The 24,170-nt window shown below is 34.4% G+C and overlaps 1 protein-coding gene across 1 annotated transcript in view; it reads right to left on the bottom strand.

The window, feature by feature from the left end:
- LOC131145686 (uncharacterized) overlaps positions 1-24,170 on the bottom strand; it is a 40,403-nt gene that overhangs the window by 12,580 nt on the left and 3,653 nt on the right. The window lies entirely within an intron of this gene.

Below are 24,170 nucleotides of genomic sequence, written 5' to 3'. Positions count from 1 at the left end.
TGATGCTGAGGCTGCTACGGATGTGGTGAGAGGTACTTTTACTGTTTTATCACATTTCGTTATTGTTTTATTTGATTTAGGTGCTACTCATTCCTTTGTATTTGTATCCTATGTTAAATTATTTGAAAACGAGACTCGGTTATTAGATAGAGAACTGTCAGTAGCTACACCGTCTAGGTCAGTATTGAGGTGTAAAAGGCTACTCAGAGGCTATCCTATAGAAATTCAAGAGAGGGTGCTACCAGCAGATCTAGTTGTGTTTGATATGTGTGGGTTTGTTGTAATACTGGGAATGGAATGGTTGGCAGTTAATCACGCCAGTATTGATTGCCATAAGAAAGAAGTAGTTTTCAAACCACCTGGTAAGAAAGAATTTAGGTTTACTGGTTCACGTGTACGTACGCCGTCGCAATTTGTATCCACTGTGCAGGCAAGGAGACTACTCCGGGACAGAGGTCAAGGGTTTGTAACTTTTGTAAAAGAAGTGACAGAGAATGAATCGAAGCTTAACAATACCCCAGTCGTACGAGAAATTCAAGACGTTTTTCCAGAGGAGCTACCTGGGTTGCCTCACGAATTTGAGGTGGATTTTCCTATAGATTTACCTCCAGGTATGACATCGATTTCCAAGGTTCCTTATCGTATGGCTCCAGTAGAATTAGGAGAATTGAAGAATCAGTTGCAAGACTTGTTGAATAGAGGTTTTATACGACCCAGTGTATCGCCATGGGGAGCTCCAGTGTTGTTCGTAAAGAAGAAAGACGGGTCTTTGAGGATGTCTATTGATTATAGAGAAATCAACAAGGTGTATTCCAAGATCAACGTCAGATCAGGTTATCATCAACTGAAGTAAAAGCAGAGGATGTTGCAAAGACAACTTTCAGGACTAGGTATGGGCACTACAAATTCCTCGTTATGCCGTTTGGTATGACAAATGCCCCAGTCGTGTTTATGGACTTGATGAATAAAGTTTTTCACCAGTATCTAGATTAGTTTGTAGTAGTTTTCATTGATGATATACTGGTGTACTCGAGGAGTTTTGAGGATCATGAGGTGCATCTAAGACAAGTTTTGTAGACACTCAAGGAAGAGAAACTCTATGCCAAATATAGAAAGTGTGAGTTATGGCTTGAGAAGGTTGCATTTTTGGACCATGTGATCTCAGAAGACATATTTTAGTGGATCCTAGCAAGATTGATGTGGTAGTGAATTGGGCTAGGCTGAAGAACGTGCAGGAAGTCAGAAGTTTCTTGGGACGGATAAGTTATTACCATCGGTTTGTTGAGGGGTTTTCAGCCTTATCAGGGCCTCTCACACAGTTGACCAGGGACGAAGAATGCAAGCAAAGTTTCTAGGAATTGAAGCAGCAGCTTATCACTGCACCAGTTCTGACGATTCCATCAAGAGGTGATGGGTATGTGATTTACAGTGACGCGTTTTTGAAAAGGCTCGGTTGTGTACTGATGCAGCATGGTAGGGTGGTAGCATATGCGTCTAGGCAGTTGAAAGAATATGAAAATAACTATCCTACTCACAATCTGGAATTGGCTGCAGTGGTGCACGCACTGAAGATCTGGAGACATTACTTATATGGTGAGAGATGTGAAATATTTTCTGACCATAAGAGCCTAAAGTATTTCTTTACATAGAAAGAGTTGAATATGCTGCAAAGGAGGTGGTTAGAACTTATCAAGGATTACGACTGTACCATCAGTTACCACCCAGGTAAAGCAAATGTGGTGGCTGATGCTTTGAGCCGTAAATCAGAAAATACAGCACGACTAGCTGTAGTAGTTCAGCACCCAATTCAGATGGACTTGGAAAGACTCGGCATAGAGCTAGTGGAAGATGATCCTCATACACTTATTGCCAGTCTGGTTGTATAGCCTACACTATATGAAAGGATTAAAGCTGTTCAGGGGGATGATCCGGAATTAGCAGGAGTAATAGCCAGAGTACAGGATGGACTGGGAGAGGAATTCAACATTTTTGATGATAGGTCTCTGAGATTTCGCACTAGATTGTGTGTTCCAGTGGATGACAGCATTAGGAGAGCGATTTTAGAAGAGGTGCACAGATCTCTATACACTGTTCATCTTGAAGGTACGAAAATGTATAGGGATCTGCGGGAGTATTTCTGGTGGAGTAGTATAAAGAGGGAAATAGCAGAATTTTTACAGTAGTGCTTGATGTGCCATCAAGTTAAAACTGAGCACTAGAGGCCAGCAAGACAGTTGCAACCACTTTTCATTCCTGAATGGAAGTGGGACCACATATCCATGGATTTTGTTACTGGGCTACCGCTGGTGCTGCATGGTCAGAATGCTATTTAGGTGGTGGTTGATAGGTTGACGAAGACAGCGCAGTTTCTACCCATTAAGGTTAGCTACCCTATGAACAGGTTAGCTGAGATTTATATACAGGAGATTGTTTGACCCCATGGAGTGCTGGTATCCATAGTCTCGGACCGTGATCCACATTCTACATCGCGGTTCTAGAGGAGATTGTAGGAGGCATTAGGGACTCAGCTAGCATTTAGCACCGCTTTCCATCCTCAGACAGACTATCAAACAGAGAGAACTATTCTGGTACTTGAGGATATGTTCTGAGCGTGTGTATTGGATTTTGGGGGTAGTTGGACTCAGTATATGCCATTGGTGGAATTTGCCTACAACAACAGTTATCAGGCTAGCATAGGCATGGCTCCTTATGAAGCACTTTATGGTAGGAGGTGTCATTCCCCTTAATACTGGGAGGATCTGGGCGAGAGGCAAGTTTTGGGGCCAAAAATCTTACAATTGGCGTACGATAAAGTCCGACTCATTCGAGATAGAATTAGTGCAGCACAGAGTCGGCAGAAAAGCTACGTGGATACTCACAATCAGGAACTGGAATTTGAAGTGGGTGATAATGTATTTTTGAAAATAACACCATTGAAGGGAATCATGAGGTTTGGGAAGAAGGATAAGTTGAGCCCTAGGTTCATTGGCCCATTTAAGATACTCGAGAAGATTGGGTCAGTTGCCTATCGACTGGCTTTACCACCATCTCTATTTAGGATTCACGACGTGTTTCATGTTTCTATATTAAGGAAATACATCCCAGATCTTTCCCATATCATCAGCTATGCAGAATTGGAACTTAGTGGTGATCTAACATACGAAGAAGTTCCAATACCTATCTTAGATAGAAAAGAACAGGTATTGCACAGTAAGAAGATACCGTTAGTAAAAGTTTTGTAGATGAATCACGCGGTAGAAGAACCCTTGTGGGAGCTTGAAGATGAGATTAGATAGAAATACCCTAACCTGTTTAGTGGGTTATAGTAGGGATGTGTAATTAAATTAGTGATAATTTTGTTTTGTACAATGTAATTGTAATGTAGAGTATAGGATAGGTAGTATTTCGGTTTTGGAGAAATTTTCTTTTATACTTGTAATCTCCTAGAACTACCTATGTAACCATGGTATTCCTCCCCCATAAGTGAGGGCAAGTAATAAAATAAGTAGACCGTTTTGCCTTTAAGAGAATGATGAGTTATATATGAATAGTAAATTTCAAGGATGAAATTTTATAAGGGGGGGCGGGGGGAGAATGTAACGACCCGAAGAATAATGGTATTTAAATAATAAAGAGGGAGGGAAATGGAAACAGTAATAGAAGGAGGCAACGCATTCGTCGATGATGTTGCACTTTGGGATGCAATGACCCAAGAAAATTTATGAGGTCGTCGTCGACGAACATAGTAGATTCGTCGACGAGGGAATAAGAGGGCCTCGTTGACGAAGACAAGTTTTGTCGATGAGAAGATACTGAGAGACTGTGTTCAAGTTCTGAATTTCGTCAACGAGATGATGGTGTTCGTTGACGAACCTTCTTCTTGGCCTCGTTGATGAGGTGACGTGGCTTGTCGACGAAGTTTGTAGTATAAATAGTGTTAAACAAAGATTTTTCCGCAAAGAATTCACTGACACACTCTCTCTCTTCTCTCATACGGTTCTTCCTCCTTCTCTCTTCGATTCCGGCCCCGTTAGTCGCCACATCAACGATCCGAGGCCACCACGACGCTCCTAGGGAAATTCTCTCCAAGTCTGCTAGAGCGGATTGTCGGTGGGACGAAGTTGGATTTATCCCAAATTCAGGGTAAAGTCTTTTAAGAAAAATTTGGCTTTCCAGCAGTTGTAGGAAATGTAGTAGACGTAGAAATAATGATATTTCATTATAGGATATATGGTTTTCAGGGTGTTGAGTGGAGAACCCTGCGGGTGTAGGACTCATCATAGTAGGGGATTTTTAGCAAGAATCAGGTAAGGGAAATATGCTATGTTAGGAAATTATAGTATGTTTTCAGTATAAATTATACGTTATTACAAGATTATTATTCACAGAAGAAATTTATACAGTTTATCAAGTATGTTTAATATGTTTTAAATTACCGTGTGGCTTGACAATATAGATATAGTATAGAAAAATGTTTTCCAGTATTTTTCAGAGTTATGTTATACAGAATATACAGACAGTGAATATTGTTTACAACATTTTCAGAATACCATGATTATACAGTTTTACAGTACCATGACATATAGATTTACAGTTAATCTCAGAAACACTTTTGATATAGATACAGTTCACTACAACGTCATGGTTAATACAATTATTATAGAATCATTATAAAATAGATAGTTGTATATAGAGATGTAATATATAGTATCAAACCCTGATGGACCATTACAAATACAGTTTAGAGAGCACGGTACCGTTGCTACATACAGAATAAAGTGCAACCACTTATTTAGACAATACGTGGTAGATAAGTTGATCATACCCACGTGTGGACAGACTCCCCATTAGATATAGGTTGAGGAGGGCTGATCAGATTGATGAAGTATAGTGGTTTATCTTGGTAGGCCAGCTAGTGATATATAAGGCCTACGGGCCGCACAACCCTGTCATAAGGGGTTAAATCATGACATATAGTTATCCATCCAGGGAAGTTTTCAGTTATTATTATGTATGTACAGTTTCACAGAAACAGAGAATATATATATATATATATATTAAAAGTATTATGTATAGAAACCTAAAATACAGATATGTTAAGTAACATGGTAAAAGGTGGTGGTTTATATTACTTGTACTATATTTACAAAATTCAGATATACATGATTATATAGAAACATATTTTCATAATATTGTAACTCATTTGCCACACACTAGCAATAACATGTTTCGTCTTACTGAGCGTTGTCTCATCCCATTAAATTAATATTTTTTAGGTGATCCAGTTGAGCGAGCAGATCAGGCTCGCAGGTAGTGGGGCTTCAGTGTCGTCCTGTCAGTTGAGTGAGTATTATTGGGAGTATTTATGTATTGCTCTAGCGCATTCGAGGGTATTTTGGGAAACAATCATATATGTATAGTTTGGGAACGTTGTAGCTCTCTAGTGTTGTACATATTTATATATGGTGGTGGTTGTGTGATTTTAGCTTCTTGTTGCTTAGGGTGATGGTTTGGCTTAATCTAGCAGGTATCAGAGCATTATAAATTTCATTGTATAATATAAAATAAATAAATAAATAAAATACTAGAAAATAAATAGCAGGTCGTTACACCGATGATTTTCATGATATACGTATATATGCAAAATGATATGATGATATTGATTTGGTAATTATTGGTATGAAATGTTCATGTATCACAGTTTCATTATATGCTATATGTTATCAGAACCTAGTTGGTTTGGTTTAGGCTAGCATTTGCACGGTACCACTGCTATGTATTCGTGATCATCACGATATTGTGTTAATGCTGCTATATGGAGTAGCGTGAGGACGGATAGTCAATGTGGTTTTAAGAAGTGTGAGCGCCCCTGGTGTACGGACTAGGTTTGGCAGACCAATTAGACTTACAGACTGTACTATTGACTTGGCAGTAGTCGGCCAACCATTGTGAGGTCCCACCCTCGGGTTACACAACCCAGTCATATGGGGGTAATACATGACAATAGCCAGCTAACCTACCAGGATTGTTTTCGTATTATTACTATATGAGATGATTTATGTTATGAAAATCCAGTATGTTCTGCCATGGTATATTTGTACATGTTTTTCCCAAAAATGATACAGACATATTTACTTAATATGCTTATATATGATTTTATGTACAGCACAGACAAACTCATGTTGCCACACACTAGTATTAGTTTATTTCCTTTACTAAGAGGTGTCTCACCCTGAATTATATGAAATTTTCAGGAGCCCCTGATAGGAGAGCGGATAAAGCTCCGCTGAGATAGTATTGTGGATCTGCCCTCTTTGAAGGGTAAGTTTTGGTAGGGACATATGGATTTTGTGAGAAATGTCCCTAGGACTTTCTTTTTGGGATGTATATACCTAAATACAATGAATGCAGTAACTCTGGTGTTGAGATGGATGGTTTTGTGTTTATGATATTATGATTTTATGTTTACTGCTACCTAGGCTTCCATTTTGTGTGTCTGTTATATCCCTAGTACCCACGGGTTCAGGTTGATCATGATCTGCTGGATGTGTTTTACTGGTTTTATTGAATTATAAAAAAATATATGTTGAAATTAAGCAAGTCGTTACACTTTCAGTCCCCTTTTTTTGCAATTTCAAAACACAAATTCTGATTTTCTGAAGCCTTTGAAATTGACAATTTTTCGCAGCAAATCTGTGTGCAACTCACTGTTTCCGAATAGCTTCTATCTAAATGCTTTTCTACATCAATGCATGTGAATCACCTTCTAAACTTCTCCTCTGTATGAACGCCTCCCAAAATTCCTACTTTGTCTATATACAAATTTCTTCTGTGAATCTCACTATAACTCTCCCACACTCCATATATAATCTCCTCTGTTATTTGAATGTTGTCTTAATACTTTATGAATTGTTCACTATTTGTTGACTTTTTTAGTTTGATCCCTATTTTGATGTTGATAAAGCACGTGTATTTTATATATGCATTTAGTGTGTGAATAGGTTTTCATTTAAGCACGAACATAAGATACCGAAAAATGGAAGCCAGCAGGGACATAAAGCTCACACACTCCTAGCAAATTCCATGGAAAATGAAGAGCAAAAGAAGAAGACTTTTTGCTTTTACTTGTATTGCATTTAAGTTTTTATTATTTGGTCTGTAATAATGCATGCATCTGCATGGTATGTTTGGATTCTCAGACAAGACCATAGTTTGACCATAGGGAACCAAACGACCTTAGGACAATTTGCACAAATTAGAAAAACCTTTTCCTTAAATATTAAAATCATACAAAAGGTTTTAAAATAATTTAAGGTCAAATTCAGGGGCAAAATAGGAATTTTGATGCCCTTGGTCAATCGACCAGTTCGAGCTTTAATAAGCTCGATGGACCGAACTAGCCGAGAGTCAAAAGTTTGACTTGGCTTTGGCCTACCATGCACGGTCGACCGAACCTTCAAACTTGACTTTTCCTTCTTACCCCGACCGACCGAACTATTAGTTCAAAATAACCTCGATCAACTGAACAAACCATCCCCTCAAACTGAACCCTTGACCGGGCGACCAAAACCACAAATATTTGGAAAATCACCCGACTTAGTCGACCGGTCGTTGCCCATGGTCAACCAAACATTAAAAATCACTTTTACTCTTTGTGAGTGTTCGGGCGACCGAACCTCTCGGGTTGGCTTAATTTCCAAAGCCTAAACACAGTTAATTTTTAATTAAACTTTTTTTAAAATACCAAACGTGTCCTTAACTGTCACTTTTTCATAAAAACTATAATTACCCCTTTCATTTGTTTAGTTAGGAACTTTGTTTAGCAAATTTTTTCTCACAATTTTTTTAGTTAATCAAAGTTCCCCCAACTACTTTTTCATTGCAAAAATCTTTATGGGGTAAATTTTATACTCTCCTAAACTCTCTTTATCACTCTTTGAAAAATCTTTTAAAAAAGTGCATTTTAATTTTTTTGGGCATTTCATTTTTCAATATCACTTACTCTCTTGAACTTTTAGTTTGAAAATTACTTTTGAGAGTAGGTTTATAGTTCTTCCCATACTATTGCTTTGATAAATATTTTGTGAGAAAAACTCTTCGTAGCCTTTGAATCTTTGCACGTTTATTGTAAGATTCAAATACTCAAATAGTATTCATTGCACAAATTGTTGATTAAGGTGTAATCCCAAGAGGGGGAGGGGGTGAATTGGGTATTTTAAAAATTATTTGAAACCTATTCACCAATCAATCCCTATATCTAAGTTTAAAATCCCTATTTCTAAGTTTAACTAGTCACTTATCAAGTTGGTGTGAAATTATTCAACATACACAAGCAAGTTGGCAATTGAAATATGATGCGAAAAATAAAAAGATAAGGGAAGAGAGAATGCAACCACGATTTTACGAGGTTCAGCCTACTTAGCCTACGTCCTCGCCTTGAGCAACCACTCAAGGATTCACTAACCCTGCTCCTTAAATTGGGACTGAACTTCCCTTACAATCCGCTGCTTACAAGAGGCACAACTTCCTCCTACTCCGCTGCTTACAAGAGACACAACTCTCTCCTCTCACATCAGTTCACACACCAAACCGTGTAAACAATAGAATCTAGAAAATACACTTAAATACAATGCTTCTAACAAAAGCTGATGAGTACAATTCAAATTCCTAAAACATTGACATATGATATAATTTGAAGCTCGTGAATGAATGAAAACGATAAAATCGTTTTATGTATGATATGCCTCAACATACAAATCCCTTTTTAACCAAAACTTTCAAGTAAAGATAAATTCAAAACGTTTTGGAATCATCTAGGGTTCTTGGTTCACTTTGCAAAAATGCACACTTATATAATTGAAGTGAACTTGTTGGCAAAAACTTTGTCTTGAATATACACGCAATCAAAATCACAAAATTTTATTTCAAGTACTCAACCACAAAACTGAGTATATTAAATTGCAGAAAAATATCCCTAAATTAAAATTATATTTATAAGTAGCAAGGATATTAAATCAAGTTCTAATGTATCTAAAGATAGATCCTTTTAGAAACCACACACTTGAATCAAACCTTTCAATGAGTCACACACCATAAAACAAATAATGACCTTGTTTAAAATAGCTTGATATATATAAAGATACTTTCAAGATCACTCTTTTAATAAAAAACTAGGTTTTTCAATAAGAAGCCCTTTGAGACAATATATGTATATTTATATGCTCTTGAACCAAAATTTAATCTACCAAGTTAGATAAACTTTCTTAAGTAATGATCTCTTAGAAAATTAATTTTTGTACGAAAGGCACACTGAAGATTAATACTTCTCAATACTAGTCAAAAACAAACAATGAGATGATATGCAAAAATCACAAGACTAATAACTTGAAAGATCAAACCTCAATATTAGATTGAAGTACAGTAGAGTAAACAAGTTCCCTTTGAAAATCTAAATTGATTTTCCCAAGCTTGAAGATATGAGATTGATGTATAGGCAAACGAATAGCACTAAGAGTAGATAATCAACAAACTTGCAACAAGGTGTGTTCTTCTCTTTCTTGTGTGTCTCTCTCTCTTTTCTAGGGTTTAGATATTCATAATATATAGTATATTACCCTTAGAATTGATCTCAGTCGTTGGATCAATAAGATACCTCGCGTGTCTCAAAGATACCTCACATATCTTTTGTGATTTTGATTGAGTGTATATTCAAGACAAAATTTTTGCCAACAAGTTCACTACAATTATATAAGTGTGCATTTTTGCAAAGTGAATCAAGAGTCCTAGATGATTCCAAAACATTTTGAATTTATCTTTACTTGAAAGTTTTGGTTAAAAAGGGATTTGTGTGTTGAGGCATATCATACATAAAATGGGTTACGCCTGACAAGGCTCCCCCTTAATTAATGCATCAAATAACCAGTAAATGACCACATGATTTAGCTCGAATTCAAATGAAATATGAAATATGCTCATCATAAATGTGATATTATTATTTGAATCCATTTTATTATTTTTGCTTCCAAATTCTCTCCCCCTTTTGACATCAACCAAAAAGGTGTATAATAACTAAATCAAGAGTAAAAGTACTCATATGTTCTTCTCCCCTTAGAAATTTTTCAGTTTTGAAATGTGTCCAATTGTTGATACCAAATAATGAGTAATGCAAATACCAAGTGATGATTATTAAGTGATGTTGCTCCCCCTGAATTATATTATCTAACAAGATTCTAAGCAACCTCTCAACTATGCATGAGACCTAATTCACGTCTAATTTGTATAAATCTATCCTTCACAAGTGGTTTCGTGAATATATCAGCCCATTGTTCATTCGTGCATACAAACTCTAGTCTTACATCCCCTTTTTGTACATGGTCACGAAGAAAGTGATGTCGTATTTTTATGTGCTTAGTTCGTTAATGTAATATGGGATTCTTTGAGATATTTATTGCACTCGTGTTATTGCATCTTATAGGTATGGTTTCATAATGTAATCCAAAATCCTTCAGTTGTTGCTTCATGTAAAGCGTTTGAGCACAATAACTACTAGACGCGATGTATTCAGCCTCAGCTGTGGAAAGTGCAACTGAATTTTGCTTCTTGGAAAACCAAGAGACCAAAGAGTGTCCTAAGAAATGACAAGTACCACTGGTGCTCTTTCTATCTACTTTGCTACCCGCAAAATCAGCTTCTGAATAACTAATAATTTCAAAGGATGTGTACTTAGGATACCATAACCCAATGTCCATGGTTCCTATCAAATATCTAAGTATCCGTTTAACAGCTAGCAAATGAGACTCTTTAGGAGCAAACTGAAATCTTGCGCACAAACATACGCTAAACATTAAATCTGGTCTACTGGCAGTCAGGTATAACAAACTACCTATCATTCCACGATATAGCTTGACATCTACTGGTATACCTTATTCATCTTTATCTAATTTCAATGAAGTGCTCATAGGTGTACCTAGGATTTTTCCATCTTCCATATTAAACTTTTTGAGTAAGTCTCTTATATACTTTGATTGATTTATGAATATTCCATGATTTGCTTGTTTGATTTGAAGTCCTAGGAAGAAGTTTAGTTACCCCATCATGCTCATCTCAAATTCATTTTGCATGGTATTGGAAAAATCATTGCACAATTCTTTATCTATAGCCCCAAATATTATGTCATCTACATATACTTGTACCAAGAGAATATCATCTTTCTTAGACTTTATGAATAGGGTTGTATCTATCTTTCCTCTTATAAATCCATTCTCTAGTAGAAAACCGCTTAGCCTTTCATACCAAGCTCTAGGAGCTTGCTTTAAACCATACAACACTTTAGTTAGTCTATACACATGATCTGGATTCCTATGATTTTCAAAGCCTGGGGGTTGTTCTACATACACTTCTTCATTTTTGTAGCCATTTAAAAATGCGCTTTTGACGTCCATTTGATATAACTTGAAATCTTTAAAAGCTGCATATGCTAATAACATTCGTATGGCTTCCATCCTAGCTACAGGGGCAAATGTTTCTTCAAAATCTATACCTTCTTCTTGATTATATCCCTGAGCTACTAATCTAGCCTTATTTCTCACAACTACTCCATGTTCATCTTTCTTATTCTTATATATCCATTTGGTCCCTATGATTGACTTATCCTCTGGTCTGGGGACTAAAGTCCACACTTTGTTTCTTTCAAACTGATTTAATTCTTCTTGCATGGATAGCACCCAAGATTCATCCTCTATAGCTTCACTCACATTCTTAGGTTCTTCTTGAGATAGAAATGCAAAATGACTAACCATGTTCATAAGAAAGGAGCAAGTGGCTACTCCACGTAATGGTTCTCCTATTATTTGATCTATGGGATAATTATTTATGTATTTCCATTCTCTAGTTGGTGCATTTACCTCAGTTGTAGTTTCATCAATTTCAATGGATGGTTCTCTAAGTTTATTTTTCTATTCTGAATCATTCTCAATTGATAGTTCTTTTAGTTCCTTGTTTAATTCAGGTTCATCTTCATCAATTTTTTTGGAGAAGGGATTTGTCTCATCGAACACTACATGAATAGACTCTATGACCGTCAATGTTTGTTTATTATATACTCTATAGGCTTTACTATCTAGAGCATATCCTAGAGGGATACCTTCATCAGATTTTACATTGAATTTTCCTAAATGCTCATTGTCTTTAAGCACGAAACACTTACAGCCAAAAACATGAAAATATGATATGTTTGGTCTATGACCATTCCATAATTCGTAAGGAGTCTTATTAAGTGATGGTTTAATTAGAACTCTATTTAGCACATAGCAGGCGGTATTCACTGCCTCGGCCCATAAGTATTTAGGTAATTTATGTTCGTTAAGCATAGTTCTGGCCATTTCCTATATAGATCGATTCTTTCTTTCAACTACGCCATTCTGTTGTGGTGTTCTAGGAGTTGAAAAATTATGGGTAATTCCTAATGAGTTGCAATAGTCTTCCATGCCTTGATTTTTAAACTCTCTAACCCTATCACTTCGGATTTTGGTTATTGTGTATCCCTTTTCATTTTGTACTTTCTTGCACAGGTTTATAAATTTTTCACATGCTTAATCTTTATGACCTAAGAAAAGTACCCATGTGTATCGTGAAAAATCATCAACTATGACAAATGCGTATGATTTTCCTCCTAAGCTCTAAATTGGGTTTGGTCCAAATAAGTCTAAGTGAAACATTTGAAGTGGCCTAGTAGTGGAGATCTCTTTCTTCTTCTTAAAGCTTGTTCTTGCTTGTTTTCCTAGTTGGCATGCATCACAAATTTTGTCTTAGGCAGTCCGTTAACTAATTCTTTCTTAACGAGTTTTGAGATTAAATCCATGTTTGCGTGTCCTAATCTCCTATGGCAAATCCAACTTAATTCATTCATAGCAGATAAGCATGTTATACTTTGTGAAGTTAAGTTGTCAAAGCTTGTGGTATATACGTTTTCATGACGCTTAGCAATGAATAATGTCTTATTATCAATTTTGTGTTCAACTATGCACCTGTCATGTTCAAGTGATACTTTGTAGCCTTTATCACATAGTTGACTTACGCTTAATAAATTGTGCTTTAAACCTTCAACTAATGACACATCATCAATAATGAGTGAGGAATCATTACCAACTTTACCGACTCCTGTGATCCTTCCCTTAGCATTATCACCAAAAGTAACAAACCCTTCATCATTGAGTATGATGGATGTGAATTTTGCTTTATCTCTGGTCATGTGGCATGAGCATCCGCTATCCATATACCATTTGTCTTTTGAGGATGCTAATTTTAAGCAAATCTGCAAGACACAATTAAACAACTAGCTTTGGTACCCAGATTTTCTTGGGTCCAAGGGGGTTAGTGCTACTTTGACCTTTCACTTTCCATACTCTCTTAATTTTTACATCTTTATTTTTCAAAGGGCAGTCAAATTGTATGTGACCCAACCTTCTACATTTAAAACATGTAGTGTTTCTATGAAAATTCTTAGTTGGAACATATGACTTCGTTTCTTTTGTAAAATACCCCATGTAAAGCTGTCTATTCTTAATATTTTCTTTACCATTAAAACCGAGCCCTTCTTTTTCTATAGAATTTCTTTGAGATCCTAAGAGCTTTTCAAAATTGTTGTGCCCTTCAGTAAATTTACAGATAATTTCAGATTTATCTTTCAAATCCTTTTCTAGCTCTTTAATTTTCAGATCTTTATCTTATATAAAAGATGCATGGGATTCATTTTGGCGTTCAATTAGATTTGAAAGTTCTTTGATCTTGCTTCTTAACTGAGAAATTTTCTTTGTTTTCTTCTCAAGGATTTTAATAGTGTATAGGTATTCTTGTTTTAGTTCATCATATGACATCAGTTCATTTTTATTTTCAGATTCACTAGAATAGTACGAAGATGATGAAAAAGTTGATTGTACCTCCAAGTCATCATGTGCCATTAGAAACAAATTTGCTACCTCGTCGTCGTTGGATTCATATTCTGAACTGCTAGTACTGTGTGTATCCCAGCCGACTTTCAGCGCGTTCTTCTTTTTCTTTGAAGCTTTTATGAGTTTGGGGCACTCAGGCTTGATGTGTCCAACTTCTCGGCAATTGTAGCAAGTTAGTGGATCCTCATTCTTTTTCTTCATGCTTTGCTCTCCTCTTTCTGATTTAGAGTTCCGGAATTTTCTGTTGAACTTTTTGTTCTTCTTCAAGAACTTCCCAAACTTCTTTGTGAGCAAGGCCATGTCATCATCCGTTTCGGAATCGCCTCCTTCACTTGAATAGCTTGAGGATGCCTTAAGTGCAGTGACCTTCTTAGCTTTGCTTTGCTCAGTTTTCCTCTCGTTTATCACCAGCTCATAGGTGATGAGTGATCCAATGAGTTTATCCACTGACATCTCCTTGAGATTTCTCCCTTCAGCTATTGCAGTAGCTTTAGCTTCCCACAAGAAGGGTAAGTTTTTCCAAGAGCATTTAAAGAGTTAATGATGTGTGTGAATCTAGTGTACATGGATTGTATGGATTCATCAACCGTCATTTTAAATGCTTTATATTCACTAGTAAGCATGTCTATCCTGCTATCCTTTACTTCCTTAGTGCCTTCATATGTAACTTCTAATTTTTCCAAATTTCTTTAGCTGAGTTACATGCCATTACCCTATTAAATTCATTGACATATAGTGCACAGAAAAGTATATTCATGGCCGTGACATTACTTTGAACTGACTTCCAATCCTCTTCAGTATATTCATCCTCAGTTTTAGGTACATTAATCTTATCCATGACTTTCATGGGAATGTGATTTCCTTTAGTCACAATTTTCCAGACCTTCCAATCTACGTTTAGTAGATATATGCTCATCCTACATTTCCAATAGGTGTAATTTACACCATAAAAAATGGGTGGTCTAGTGGATGAGTGTCCCTCACCAAATGGAGTTACACCAATGTGTGCCATGTGATATTCTTACAAATTAACTATCAAGTCTAAGTAAGCCCGCTCTGATACCAAATGTTGATTAAGGTGTAATCCCAAGAGGGGGGGGGGGGTGAATTGGGTATTTTAAAAATTTTTTGAAACCTATTTACCAATCAATGCCTATATCTAAGTTTAAAATCCCTATTTCTAAGTTTAAAGTCACTTATCAAGTTGGTGTGAAATTATTCAACATACACAAGCAAGTTGGCAATTGAAATACGATGCGAAAAATAAAAAGATAAGGGAAGAGAGAATGCAACCGCGATTTTTACGAGGTTCAGCCTACTTGGCCTACGTCCTCGCCTTGAGCAACCACTCAAGGATTCACTAACCCTGCTCCTTAAATTGCGATGGAGCTTCCTTTACAATCTGCTGCTTACAAGAGGCACAACTTCCTCCTACTCCGCTGCTTACAAGAGATACAACTCTCTCCTCTCACACGGGTTCACACACCGAACCGTGTATACAATAGAATCTGGAAAATACACTCAAATACAATGTTTCTAACAAAAGCTAGTGAGTACAATTCAAATTCCTAAAACATTGACATATGATATAACTTGAAGCTCGTGAATGAATGAAAATGATAATATCGTTTTATGTACGATATGCCTCAACACACAAATCCCTTTTTAACCAAAACTTTCAAGTAAAGATAAATTCAAAACGTTTTGGAATCATCTAGGGTTCTTGGTTCACTTTGCAAAAATGCACACTTATATAATTGAAGTGAACTTGTTGGCAAAAACTTTGTCTTGAATATACACTCAATCAAAATCATAAAGTTTTATTTCAAGTACTCAACCACAAAACTAAGTATATTAAATTGCAGAAAAATATCCCTCAATTAAAATTATATTTATAAGTATCAAGGATATTAAATCAAGTTCTAATGTATCTAAAGATAGATCCTTTTAGAAACCACACACTTGAATCAAACCTTTCAATGAGTCACACACCATAAAACAAATAATGACCTTGTTTAAAATAGCTTGGTATATATAAAGATACTTTCAAGATTACTCTTTTAATCAAAAACTAGGTTTTTCAATAAGAAGCCCTTTGAGACAATATATGTATATTTATATGCTCTTGAACCAAAATTTAATCTACCAAGTTAGATAAAATTTCTCGAGTAATGATCTCTTAGAAAATTAATTTTCGTACAAAAAGCACACTCAAGATCAATACTTCTCAATACTAGTCAAGAACAAATAATAAGATGATATGCAAAAATCACAAGACTAATAACTTGAAAGATCAAACCTCAATATTAGATTGAAGTACAGTAGAGTAAACAAGTTCTCTTTGAAAATCTGAATTGATTTTCCCAAGCTTGAAGATATGAGATTGATGTACAGGCAAACGAATAGCACTAAGAGTAGATAATCAACAAATTTGCAACAAGGTGTGTTCTTCTCTTTCTTGTGTGTGTCTCTCTCTTTTCTAGGGTTTAGATATTCATAATATATAGTATATTACCCTTAGAATTGATCTCAGCCGTTGGATCAATAAGATACCTAGCTTGTCTTTTTAATAAAAAAACTGATTTTTAAGCTTTCCTGCGAGTTTAGACAACCAAACTCGACTTCAGGCTCTTGAAGTGTCAACTTCAGGCCCCTGAGGTTCCAAGGTCAGGCGACCAAGGTACCTCTGCCAGGTTCTGTCTTTCCCATCTAATTCGTTAGGCTACCGAACTTAATCTTCAGGTTACCGAAGAAATTCTTCAAACGCCCGAGGTTAACTTCAGGCTACCGAAGTCCCCTTTTTCACACATATTCATTTCCAGTTTAAAATTCTACTTTGATTCTTTGCTTGGGTCTTTTACAAAACGAGTTTTCATGATTTTAAACACATTTCTAAGCCCATGTAAGTACTCTAATGATGTACATAAAATGCATGAATCCTAAAATCATTCTAAGTTATATTGAGCCTCAAGATAAATCATACGAAAATGTAGATACATGAGTTCTAAATACCCATTCCCAAGACATTCTTGAATTTTTCCGCTTACATCTTGATTCTCATACTCTTTGAGTTCCATGGTACTTTCTAATATGTATAAGCTTTACTTTATGGCATCCATGACTTGTTATCTTTCCGTGCATGCTTAGTGTAAGTCTTATTCACAAACTCAATGCACAGATCAAATATCAAGTGATTTGTCATTATTAAAAACCGGATTGGACTCATAGAGTCAACACAAATATCTTTGAGCTTAACTCCTAGATTCTCCAAATATTTTTATTTGCAAAAATATTCTTTGGAGAACATATTTATCATATATATATATATATATATATGAATTCACATATATTTTATTTGTGCAAAAATTAGTTGAATGCAAAACCTAGGTTCTCCAGTTATTTTTTGAAAAATACTTTTGGAAGAATATTTTTACTAGAATTATATCTTTGAGTATTTTATCATACACATTATTTCTCAAAGATTGAAAATATTGTTTTGAGAAAACACCATTTCTCTATTGAGCATAACTCATATCATATTAGAGTGCATATCTTTGAGCTTAATGTGTACATCTCTGCTTATATTTTCAGAAGCATGTTTTATGTAAAAAAACATGTTTTTATTGTATCGGTTGGGTTTAGTCCAAAATTGAACTGGGAAGTCCTTGCCTCACAAGGGAGAGAAGTTGGGTTTAGTCTTGTAATTGAGCTAGGGTTTACTTTGCACCGTAAGGAGAGGTTGTAAAGGGCGTTTCTGCTCCGCTCATTTAAGTGAGCAGCGTTAGTGGAATCCTTGGGGGGAATGCCTAGGGCAAGGACGTAGGCTAGTTTGGCTGAACCTCGATAACAAATATCGTCTCTCTCTCTCTCTCTCTCTGTCTCTCTCTCTCTCTCTCTCTCTCTCTCTCCTTATCTTATTTAATTACTGCACTTTAACTTCCGCATGTGTGTGCTTTCATTTATCGTTATAATTATTTACATGCACACCTCTATTTAAATGAGATATGTTCCACGTGTATGTCTGCATTTATCGTTTTATTAATTTACATACACACGTGAAAATGAGATATGATATGTGGTGAATCGGCATAAATGTTTAAATTAGTTAAAAATTTTTGAAACCCAATTCAACCCTCTCTTGGGATTACACCAATTCCAACACTATTTATAGGCTTTTGAGAAAGTCTAAACTTAATTGCGATTGATTCTAATTGATTAATTTGCTCAACTAATTTCCAATTTCATCAATTTCATCAATCATCAATTTAAGTTGAACTGTCATATTAACTCTTAGAATTTCAGCACATGTTTTTGACCTCTTTTTTCTTTCTCAGGTTTCATTTGATTGCAGATTAAAGACTGCTTTGGCTGACCTCCATTTTGCCTTATCTGTATTTTTTTTGTATTTTTGTACCTTGTTTTGTATTTTTTGTATTTTTTCTATTTTTTGTATTTGTATTTTTTTTTTTATAATTGAAACAACCATGAAATTTCTTTTACCCCTTTTGTTTTTGTAGTATAAGACCCCCACACAATGTGGGGTGTTTGCAATCAACATAAATGTACACATTCTTTTCATAATATATTTTTTCATCATGCTCAATTGCAGTTATTTTATGTAAATAGAAAAGAGGGCATGCACATGAAATGCATATTGATGCGAACCTCAATCGACACGCGATGAAACCCAACAACCAATATTGGAATACTTACCAAATGATGTGAACCTCAAGCGACATGTGTTGAAACCCAACAACCAACATTGGAATACTTGCCCAAGAAAGCTAAAATTTAGATTCTAATAGGAACTTCGACCCAACGTTTATAAATGGAAAGTAAACCAAAGGTATAAAGTAACAAACTTCAATCCAATGATTATAATTAAATAAAGAATAGAAGATATAAAGTAAAACCTCGACCCAATGATTATAGTTAAATCATGAATTGAAGGTATAAAATATGAATGCCACAAGGAAGAATTCTTTGATAAGTTCATAAGTTCTCTAAATAACCAATAGAAGAAACAAAATCTCACATTTTTATTCAATGTTGGTTTTCATTACAATGAGTGCATGTTATTTATAAAGCATGGCTGAAGAAAAGACTATAAAATAGGTACGTAAATCAGCCAACTAATTTGTCTGGAAAGTTAATCAGCCAACTAATTTATCTGGAAAGTCAATTAGCCAACTAATTTGCTTAGAAAGTCAATCGACCAATTAATTGGTTGTCTAGAAAGTCAAGTGACTAATTAATTGGTTGTCTGGAAAGTCAATCAGCCAACTAATTTGTCTGAAAAGTCAATTGGCTAATTAATTGGTTGTCTGAAAATTCAATCAGCCAACGAATTGATTGTTTGGAAAGTCAGTCGTCCAACTAATTAATTGGTTATCTGGAAAGTCAATCGCCTAGCTAATTGGTTGTCTGGAAAGTCAATCGGGCAACTACTTGCTTGTCTGAAAAGTCCGCCCAGTTAAGCAATATCAACTCCATCAGTTAAGCAAGATCTCCATAAAAAACATGGATTAAGTTTATTATGCCTTCATCTTTCTTTGAGCCAAGCTTAGAGTGCCCTATTTTTGAATAAGCCCAAATATCTTGAATTAGCCCATTAAGTGCTTTTTTAATCTTCTTGAAACTCGCTCTAGTGATAGACTCAATTGGAAATGCAATGGATCCTTTAATAGTGCTTATTGATTCTCATCATTCTCCCTCTCTTCAAAAGGATTTGTCCTCGAATCCGTGTAGTATTTTAAACTAATATCGACGACAAGACAATATTATAGAAACAACGAATCAAAGAAAGATGACAAAAAAAAAAAAAAAAACCTTCATGAGTACCAAATGAAAGTATCTGTTGCTTCAATATCACCCTTTTTATTTTATTTTTTTACCTTTTTTTTCTATTTTTTTTCAACTTGGTACATGTCACAAAATAAGAACAATGAATAATGAACATAAACAGAACAAGATAGGATATCAAACAAGAAACAAAAGATAAAAGGATAGTAAACCTGATTTTAGGGCCTAAGCTCTCATACCAAATGATGCGAACCTCAATCGACACACATTGAGACCAAACAAACAATATTGGAATACTTGCCAAATGATGTGAACCTCAACCAACCAACACGCGTTGAAACCCAACAACCAATATTGGAATACTTGCCCAAGAAAGCAAAAATTCAGATTTTTGAAAGGAAATCCAGACCCAGCGTTTATAAATGAAACGTGAATTGAAGGTATAAAGTAACAAACTCCGACCCAATGATTATAACTTAATTATGAACCAAAAGTATAAATTGCCAAACCTCGACCCAATGATTATGAATGAATCACAAACCAAAGGTAAAAAATTTGAACGCCACAATGAAGAACCCTTGATAAGTTCACAAGTTCTTTGAAGAACCGAAAAAAGAAGCAAAACCTCACGTTTTCTTGATTTCTATTCCATGATGTCTCTATTCTTATAATGAGAATATTATTTATAGGCATAGCTTGAGAGACAAAGTATTAAACACTTCCAACAACTCTTGACAACTCTCAACAACTCTTAACAATTCCCAACACTTACTAAGACATGCACATGCAAGCAAACAAGTTGTCTTACAAGATTACAAATTAAATATAAAAAAAAAAAGTCAAAGGGAGGCCCAATTTCATGTGGGCTCCACATGGATATTGGACTCAAACTTGATTTGACATATCAATTGAGGTCTTAATGCTCCGAAAGTCTTCACGTAATCCATGTGTACACCCATCTTAGTAAGATAAGCTCCATCAAAAAGTTGGATTAAGTTTATTACGCCTTCATCTTTCTTTGGGCCAAGCTTGGAGTGCCCCATCTTTGAATCAACCCAAATATCCTGAATCAGCCCGTTAAGTGCTTCTTTGATCTTCTTGCATCTCGCTTTAGTGATAGACCCAATTGGAATATGAAATGGATCCTTTAATAGTGCTTATTGATTCTTATCGCATATAGAATGAAGTTTTTTTTTTTTTTTTTCAAAATGAAAATAAAATCAATGTCTCTCAAAAGGGGGGGGGGGGGATGAGAAGTAAGCCAATTATTCATATTTTTTCTATCCCTTCAATCTCTCTTACGACATTCTTCTTATCAAATTCCAATAAATATATTCTGTCTACACATACTCATTAGTTTTCGCTCTATTTGAAAAATTTTCAGTATATTATGCATGCATTCATATTAATTTCTTGTACTTTATCTATAATTTGGTATATCTACAATTTGGCAATTATTAGAAAATGTTTAACTATAAACTAATTATCATTGAATTAAATTCTAAATATAAGAGATGCTTTTAAAATGAATAAAAGGATGATCAAATGAGTTATTTGCAAAGTGTAATGAGTCTCATGACTTATATAACCCTAAGAAATACATTACCTATACAAAGGGATTACTTTGCGTCTAATTTTTAAATTCTTAAAATGATTGTACAATCATTTCTTTTCACTACTTAAAAATCACCGAGTATGTTGATAAAAAAATATATATTTAAATAATAAAAAATAAAAAATTCGAGAGTCGAGTAAAAGAATTAAGACATGATCTAGTTATGTAAAAAAGTCAAAAACTAGCATATGAGCACTTATGCTATGCACTAATGCACATACAACAATTTTATTATTCAAATGAATAAGAATCTTAAATTTGAGTATAAATTTGTCAAAAACAAATCGAATCAAATAATACACAAATGATTAAAAAAAAATTGTATAAAAATTAAAAATTATATTGATTCATTAAATGTTGAATTAATACCTCACTTCAGTTAATCTACAATGTATAAACCCTAAAAAAGAGAAAGAATAAAAATTAATTAACAAGAAACTATAAGATGTGGCAAAAATTAGGTCATCAACCACTAAATAAATGGAGTTGTCTTGACAATTTTGAATATTCAAGTTCTTAGTTTCATGTGCAATAAGATGCTGGGATTTATAAAGAATTTGTCTTACTACTTTGTATATATATGTTTCTAGCAAACAATACTTAAATGTTTGCAATGAGTCCTTACAACACATTAACAAACAAATAATATATGAGATGAGTTCGATTATTAGCACTAAATATGGTAAATGGAAAGGTTAAAATCGAATTTCTACTATAGGCCACAATTTCAGAGTGAGGGAACTTCAAATTCCTAGATTAATTACAAGCTCATTTTTCAAAACCCCAAATAATCTCTAATAACCCATTTACTCTGTAGACATCCTATTTTGTCTTGGGCTTATATAACAAAACTGGGTAACATCTTCATTTCATAAAATGAGAAAATACAAGAAAATAAAAAAAACAAGAAAATTGATTTTTTTACATTGAAAATGAAACAAAATAATAGAAAAATAAAAAATAAAAAAGGGGAAGATCAGATACTCCAATTCTATGCTAGAACCAACACACACGTACAAAAGAGTAACAGTTAAGAAATAAAAAATAGAAACTAATTAATATGATTGATCCCCTTAAATTGGATAATCAATTTTATTAACCAATTTTTTTTAAGTTTGATTAATCAATCAAATCTAATCCAAATTACTTCTCTTAGATCTCTAAATAGGGATCTTTTGAGGGTGAGAAAGACACACAGATAGCCATACAGACAATTAAGAATGGGAGGCGAGAAACCGAGAGTTTGAGAGAGTTTGGATTGCTGAGAGATTGAGTTGATTGAGATAAAAGAAATCAATAAAAATTGAATATTGAAGGGTTCGAATTGCAGCAGGAGCTTAGAATCGAGAAGTTCAGATAAAAAGAGAAGTACAGAGAGTTGGACTTGGAAGGCAAGTACAATATAGAGAAATTCAAGAGATTCAGAGTGGAGAATTTCAATATTAGTCCTTCAATTCTTCTTTGATTTTATCTGCAATCCTTCAAACCTCGAATTCTGACATTCGAATTCCAACCAACTTGTTTCTTTCATGATATCTCCAACTCCCAACCTCAATAGCTCACCCTTGATCAGAACTCTCTGATTTTATCATATCTGCTTGTATGATTTCTCTTTATGCTTGTGTGTCTTTGTGAATGTGTGAATGTATCTCTCAAAAATCCTTTATTTAAATGCTTTGGAGCATTGATCAACATTATGTTTAATTGATAAATCAACATTTAAACTTGATTAATCAAATAAAAAAACGGATCAATCAAATTAAAAAATAGATCAATCAATCTTTGTTGTTGACAGGCCGGCTCTTCACAATATGGGGTCCTCGGCGAATGTTTTAATCAATGATCTTTCATATTTTGTTTAATTTTTATTTTATTTAAAATTAATATTTCTAACTTTTTGAGATGCAAAATTACTAATTATGGGAATAGAGCATAATAAATAATGTTAATATTATTTAATTAAAAAAATTTTTGGGACCCAAATACTATATCATTATATTAAGAAAAAATTTGGGAGCCCCAAAGGCAGGCGCCTCAATTGCCTAAAGGCAGAGCCGGCCCTGGTTGTTGATTTCCCAACAACTTATTCTTCTATGTGTGTCTTATCCCTCTAAGTTGGATGCATTGATTAGCATAAATTAACATTTAAACTTGATCAATCAAATTAAAAACAACAGATTAATCAATATTTATTGTTGATTTCCTAGTAGTTTATACTTTCATGTGTGTGTGCAAGTGTCAACGTGGAGAATTGAAGAAGCTGGACCACACTTTTGTTTTTTCCATTTTATTTTTTTCCTTAATTTATCTATTTATTTATTTTCATTTCCCTGTGTTTCATTTTTTGTATTTTTTATTTTATGGAGTAAAATCTTGTTAAATTTTGTTATATGAGCCCTAGACAAATTGGTGTGTCTACATTTATTATTTTTAAAATTTATATATATATATATATATATTTTGTTAATTATATTAAATTTATATGACTATTTAATTTTTAGTTTAATTTAAAAGTGTATAAAATGAATAATTTAATTAAAAAAACTATTTCTAGTTATTAAAATTTATGACAATAGGTTGTCAAATTAACTGAAAATCATAAAATCTAGTTTTCAATTTTTTAGTAAACAATTGAAAATCGGTAACAGAAATAGAAAATTGACAACATAAACAAATGTATTTTTATAATCTGTTCTTCACTGTGGAGAAACAGAAAAACGAAAAACAGGAAATAGCAATGATACCAAGCAGAACCTTGATAATTGGGCTACCAATATTCTAACATTTATGGTGATCAATGGTTC

Source organism: Malania oleifera, chromosome 13 (assembly GCF_029873635.1).
Source record: "Malania oleifera isolate guangnan ecotype guangnan chromosome 13, ASM2987363v1, whole genome shotgun sequence".
In the NCBI taxonomy this organism is placed as follows: domain Eukaryota; kingdom Viridiplantae; phylum Streptophyta; class Magnoliopsida; order Santalales; family Ximeniaceae; genus Malania; species Malania oleifera.
The sequence above is the reverse complement of the archived record's forward strand: the minus strand, read 5'-3'. Positions and strand labels throughout refer to the sequence as shown.